This window comes from Drosophila subpulchrella, unplaced genomic scaffold (assembly GCF_014743375.2).
Source record: "Drosophila subpulchrella strain 33 F10 #4 breed RU33 unplaced genomic scaffold, RU_Dsub_v1.1 Primary Assembly Seq354, whole genome shotgun sequence".
Lineage (NCBI taxonomy): Eukaryota > Metazoa > Arthropoda > Insecta > Diptera > Drosophilidae > Drosophila > Drosophila subpulchrella.
Genome location: NW_023665577.1, coordinates 2,448,118 through 2,455,447, shown reverse-complemented (window position 1 = coordinate 2,455,447; position 7,330 = coordinate 2,448,118).

The window sequence follows — 7,330 nt, the reverse complement described above, 5'->3', positions numbered from 1 at the left end:
CTGGTTTTTGGGGGCTCTAAACTGGTTCATGACGTCACGGACTCCACTCGCGCCGCCTCGCTCTGTCCAAAGGGGGCGGAGCAGTCGGAAAGAGAGAGCAAGACGGTGAGAGCGGGCTAGCGGACCAATGGCAGTGGGCCATTTATTTCAGCCCCCTTCAACCCCCCGAAAGTCGCTGTCAACGTGCGAACGTCATTAATTTGTACAATTTGACATGCGCTCTCCCTTCCTTTCGCTCTCTCTGTCGTTTCTTCTCTTTCCCTCCTCTTTCCAGGCGGCTGACTGCGTTAATTATCGTAATTGTTGGCTCTCCCGCTTTTCGCAGCTCTCTTTTGGCCCACTCAATTGTCATCAATAATGATGTCTCGTTGTACCGTTGGCTTCGGCTCCTCATCTATTTTCCGCTGAAAAAGCAAGCCTCTTTGAATCCGCATTTCGAGACCTCTGGTGCACAGGGAAAAATATAGTTCCCCTGATCGAGAAATCCCCTTCCCGATCAGATGTCCCGAAATATATTGTTTTCTAAATAACCATTAAAATCCATTCAATGATATAACTTCTTGATAGAACAGTGAGACCTGAATTTCTTTAGAAACTATATGTTGGGAAAGTAATATTAACCCTAACTTCTTTAAAAATAAGTATTAAAGAGCATGCGATCTTGGGTTTATGCAATAAGGAATATGAACGATGAATATAAGGAACCAGTTCTTTAACTCAAATATTTTACGTTGTGAAATTACGTTATTTTCGTAGACTTTATTATCAACTTAGAAATATTAACTGCCATCATGGGCGGATATTTGGAGGGTATTTTGGGATTCAAATCCACCCTTACTTAATGAGGTATTAAAAAGTACGCAACAAAAAATATTTCCAACCGCATACATACATGTGTATACAATAATACATTTTTTTAGATACGTTTTTATCACGAACCAATTGACTATTCTTAGTTATATAAAACAGTATTCTCTTTAAAAAAGTTTTTTAAGATCAAAAACTAGGTTTTATAAGTGGTTGCGTCTTTTCCTCAGTGCATTCTCTTGGCACACATTCGTTTGTCTTGCCACTTCCATCGTTTCCCACTCCCCAACTAAACTCGGTGCATTTCCAAATTGATTGCAACTTTGGTCCGCTGTTGTATCACGTATGCGCCCTGTATGCGCCGCGCTTCGTTTGTTTGTCAGTGTCAGTTTTTTATTCAATTTCGCTCCGCTGTTTGTCCTGGTTTTCTTTTTATTTCTCGCTTTTCTTGCATTTTGCATGCAAATGTCTATTTAACTGCATTGCGCCCTTTGCCGGTGGGAATGTGACTGGGGAGTCGGCTAAGTGAAATGATGTAACTGCCTCGGAGTAATCGATAATGGGCTCTACCTCGCTCACACTGCCCTCCCGAAACGGGGTATAATTGATTATTTCGAAATAACGAAGGCAACTAAGAGGTGGTGCTGATTTAAACTAGTTGGTATATCTTATTAAGACTTTTGGGTTACATAAGTTACATAAGAAAATCTGCAGAATACCATGTTTTTAAAGGGTAACAGTACTATAGCTTAAGTTAAAGCACTTAAATTGTAAATAAACTCACATGTTAAAGCCGATTACCAGCTTATAAAGAAACAAGCGAAGTATAATTATATTTTTTTCAAACCCAGTTTGAATTCCTGTTTTTTCAGACCTCTGAAAGGGTGTTCCAGTTTCGTTGTACATAGGTCCCTCAAACCCCTATATATTTAGCTTTTTATGACGCTGCTGTAGTTGCTGTCGGCATTTGCATAAGAGCCCTTCTCAAAACCCCCTTGCCCGCCCCTGTATTCTGGTTGCAAGATGGCCGCGTTGTTTGATTAATGCCTGCACTTGACTGACTTGACGGGCCAGAGTTTCCTTTCCTTTCGCTTGGGCCTGAATACTGTGAGCTGGAAATTGGCCTCCCTTGCGAACATTCGCTATCGCTTTCGTATTCAAAATCAATTATAAAACGACTCTTAATTGGGCGCCTCAATAGACGCGACACGCCCTGTCAATCACAATTAGCCATCGCCCCTAGGAAAGAGCCACTCGAACCGGGCCTCAAATTCACAGCCCCTCGAAAACGATCCGACACGCCTCTAATTCTGCAAATTCATAAGCCAAATGTATCGGCTCTATATCCTTTCATTGGGCGGTCCAAGATGGCGAACCCGTGTTCATTAAAACCTCATAAATAGCCAAAGTGTTTATTGTCGCATCTGGCAAGCCCAAATCCCCGGAGAGGGCTCTTCACCACGGTCCTCGTATTTGTGTACATTGTCACATTGTCACACTGCCAGGGGCGGGGATGGATGGGGGTTTGTGCCGGGGCGATCAGGGGTGATCTGGGGTGTCGGAGCAGGAGTCGGTTGGTAATAAAGTCATTGCCGTTGTGTCAAATTCGTCACGCCCCTTCGGCGACTGCCAGAGTGGCTGCTGGCAATGCATTAATGTCGCCTTTGTTTCGCCGATGCGATCCTCACCTCACCAGAACTCGGATTCCCGTTCCCCTGCTGACGTTGATGAAGTTGTGCCAGCCAGTTGTCAACAATCAACGCTCGACGCTTCCAAAACCGATCCCAAGACCCGAACTGCATGCCAATTATGGCCAGCTCGCAGCCATGTATCCTCAACTTCAACCTCAACCTTTCAGCTGCGCCCCGAAAGAAATCTGTGACGAATGCGCTTATGGCCAAAGCGATCCTCGCCTTATCATCGGGTAATCTTTGGCACTTGGGACAGCTGTCAGCGTTTTGCCAACTCATTATGCAGATTTCGACCACAAATGCGACAAGAAAATGTCGAAAACAATTTACTGAACGCGACGAGCAGCATTTGTCAATGCGGATCGGATCCGTCTATAAAGACCAGCACCGGAGATCGCTCAACATAAGTAGTGCGGCCAAGCCGCAAGACCACACTGTGGGAAAATATTGGGTATTCTAATTATCCTTGAAATACAGTAATAAGTAAATCCTGTCTTTTGTGGTATTTTAAAATAATATTAAAAGGTCTTCTAATCGGAAAGTAAATAAATAGAAGTAAAAATTAATGTTTAATTTTTGTAATTTTGAGATATTGCTTTTAAAGATTGATAAACGGAAATAAGAAATAATCGTGTTTATGTTTATATTTCAGATCATAGAGCACCTTATAATCCAGAAAAGGAATCCTAAACAGCTTTTCTAATTTATTGACATCATAAAATGTATTATCTAATATATTGGTATAAAATCACTATTCAAACGCTATTAGTATATTTTAGAACATTTTAATAAACACATCATATTTTCTCCCTGTGCATATACAATGGAACTTAGCACGAAATGACACCAACAACCGACTTTCGAGCTACCGCATACAAATTATGGTCTCGAATGAAATACCCCAGCGTTTATCCACAAGATACACACAAAAGTGCCGCGCCCTGCGGCAAGATACAGAGTGGACCTCGACCGAACTTTGGGGCAGTGGCAATTTGTATATCTTTGTGATAAATCAAAACATTATCAATAATAAAATCGGTAGCCGTTTGCCACTTGGAAGCGTTTGGGGCGAAATTTGTCGGCTTTTTGTTGTGGTCAGAGGACCGAATATCCGAAAACCAAAAGCCCAATACCCAAACCCGAATACCGAAGAGCGTTTTTTGAGTGCTAGTGCTCGTGTGTAATTTGTATGCTAATTCAGCATCGAGTTGAATGTCTGATGAAGCTTAATGTCAGCCAAAGGTGGATCGAAGCAAAATATAAAGGGCTAAGAAAGTGGGGAAGGGGCATCCAACTAAAGTGACATCCATTAACACTTCTCTGGGCTTGTAGGAGCTGTGAATCGTTTGATTTCCAAATTTCTGACCGCCGCCTTATCGATGATGTAGCGGTACAGCTGCGGAGGCTGGCGTCAGCCCATTGCCATCAAACGAATTAAGTGGCCCCCACAGCACCTTGGTCGATCTTGGTCCGCGAACGAGTCCGGCGAATTCCGAGCTCCGTTGACGGACACCTAAGAACCTGCTGCTGGAGGCGCCTACGTGTGTGTTCCCTGCGAGATGGGCTAAGTGGCTGATTGTGATGGCTTTCGGAACGGCAATGGGAATGAGAGACCCCCGATACAAGATCAAAGATGGGAATGTGATTGGATGCGGCGGCTCTGCGCGTGTGATCTTATCGTGATATAAATTAGTCGCTACCAGATTGGGGGACTACCAAATTTGGTCCCAATGCAACTGCTAGAGATGCTTTTAAGCCTGTCTGACAAAATCATATAACAATAGTTTTGTTAAAAATACAATTGTTTCCGGGATAAAAAATACATTTCACAATCCTTAAAGTATTTTATTTTTAACAACAGATTTTTGGTATACGAAAACAAATCGCATAAAGTCCGATGTTTTTACAAGACAGAAAGTAACAGATAATAATTACTAACAAAGTATTCTATAATTAATTTATAAATTTGTATGACTAATGGTAATTTTTCAATAACTTTATCTAGAAGATATCTTGAAATGGTACTTTAGTATCAATATAGTTAGATGTATATCTCAATTAGAGCTAATTGTGCTTCGGTAAGCCAGCATAATTTACTTCTTGTTAAAACCCTTTGGGCTACGATCGAAGTAAATGGTATTTTTCATCGACCTTTCATCTGGTTTGGGGCACAGCAAATGTTAATGTTGCTTTCCACAATTTACAACTTCATTAACGCTTTGTAAGATCGCAACGAATCATAAAATTTCATTCATGAATCGGAAAATATTGTGGGTTTATTGTGAGTTTTTCCCTGTTGTTTTTGAGTCCTCTATCGAAATATGCCGCGTCACGATCAAGATGCCGGGATGAATGAAATGAATCAGAAACTGAAACAGAAATCAGAAATAAGAAATAAGAAACGCAGAAAGCAGAAACAAATTGCCATCGGTTGGTACTCCGATACTCGGCGGCCGTATCCCCTTTTGTGCTGCATCATTTCCATGCCCCATGCGGCATTATCCTGTGGCCCAAAACGTGGCCAAGTTGCCGGCCCGAGGTGTCGGCTGTAAGCTAATTGGAAGCGTGTTCAAAGGTGCCGCCAACAAATTAAGTATGAGTTACCAATTTAGCTTTTATATCTCTATCGCACACGCACACATGCCCAACGAGCGGCACATAGATACTCGCACACTTGGCAGGAAGAGAGCTGGAGATGCGGATGTTGGCCAAGTCGGGCTCTGGCTCTCGGCATCTTGGGGGTTCCGTTCCCCGGTTCCCTGGCCCCTGCCTCTCCAAACCGGTTCTGGGCCCGCTCTCACAACTAAGTTGTAATTGCAGTCCTTTGATTGCATTTGTGTGCCAAGCTGAATTGTTTACATTTATCATAATCAGCACTCCAGTCGTTTGTAACCGCCGCGAGGGCAACTTTTCATCTTTTGGCAACGCGGCGCCAGTTAAACTGGAAGTCCAGGTCCGACTTCGGGATGCAGATGCATCTGCATCCCAGACTGGCACTTGATGTAGGTCGTTCGTCGGGTTTCTGTATCTGTATCTGTAGCTGTATCTGCATCTGTGTGCCGGCACTTGATCACCTGACAGGGGAAACGTTGAGTAATTGCTGACAATATGGCTGAGCAGGGCAGACAACGCGTTTAGTCAAGGATCGGACAGCCAAGTGGAGGACGGGGTCCCCGAAAACTTTTCGGGAAGAAACAAAAGTTTAAAAGGGCCGGGTACTTACTTGACGTTTTTATTAGTTCCGTTTTAAGATCAAATCAAACCTCTTAAAATAGGCGGTTTTAAGAACATTCCTATTTACTTTTAATATTTGTATCATAGTCCCGAAGTCTGTTAAGTTATATGTAGTTTTGGTTATTGTGAAGTCAGAAAAGGTAAAAGGCTAAATTTATTAACTAAGAAGGTATAGAAACCAATTGTGGTGTTGAATTAATTATTTCCAATGAAAACTGATGTTACTAAAACATTACTAAAGCACAATGTTTGATTTTAAAATAAGTTTACCCTTTTCAGTTTATAGAACGTTAAAATATTTAAGAAATACAATTTTTTTAACATTTAAAACACCTGGAACATTATTTTATCCAAGAACCTTTATTTGAAACCAAATGAACAATGTGTTCTCTCCCAGCAGATCGGTAACGACCCTCTTCCCATTGATATTATGAGCTATCCGAAATCAAGCTATGAATTCTATTAACAGGCCACCGATTTCCCAACTTACTCAACACCGTAATCATGGAAACGGCTATTTTACTCGCACCTGGCCCCATTAAAGCGGGTTGTAAGGCTCATGAGGCACTTCCACTTCTGTGCGGTAGGTTCATTAGTCATTTTTAGTTGATTCGATTAATGGGTTTCGACATTTACGCATTTCTGTTTGTTTTCACGGAAGTGCCCAGAGAGATTTTCCCATAATTAGAGCCCGGCACAGTTTACTCGACTTGGCTGGCAAATTTTCTCAGCTAATAAAACAAATGCCACCGGTAATGGCTACAGTAATTTGAAGTACAACTCAATCTTAATTTCAATTAAATGCTGTTCGGTGATACTTTCGCCGGGCCGCTTTCCAGGCGCATAAATAACGCCCAAGACCCAATAATCAGGGGCTTTTCGGGGGCTCTAAGAGCTTTTTTATCGCGGCGCATGCGTTGCATTGTCACACGTTTGGAAATGAAAATAAATTGCTTTCGGCGAAGTTTCGGATATGGATCGTCGATCTGCATCTCATCCATATGCATCTATCCATTTTCCCGTCTAGTTTACGAACTGTGAGATACTAGGAGTGGGTTTTGGACGGGCCAGTTGGTGGATTTGGATCGGATCGTATTGGATCGGTATCGGTATCGGGCATCATTAGCAGCGGAATTGATAGCTTGATTATTCAAATGATTAACAAACGATCGGCTGGTGGCTAAGTTCGTTGGGTTCGCTTGAGAGAGTCCGCTTCGAGACCGAGATTGATGGCGCACTTCAGTCGCGGAGAGCTCGCAGGTCACCTTCTCGGTTTCTCAGCTCCTCGGGTTGGGATTGAAAAATGTGTGCGCCGCTGGCGATGATGGGCCACCTTTGAACTTTGCCGCAAACGGTAGCCGCGGAGCAGGCGGCTTCCAGTTGGAAATTTATGAAAACGATCGGTTCGAAAATTAATAAATATCGAAATAATTTCGAGTAAATTTCGTATGCAAATTGGCGCCGTGCACAAATCTGCAAAGCCACTCACATCATCTGATCGCTCGGCTTTGCACACTTAAAAGTGTTGTGCTTTTTTTGGATTTTTGGCCAACTCGTTTTCGATCGTGGCAAGTGATTAAATTAATAATTAATTAGTT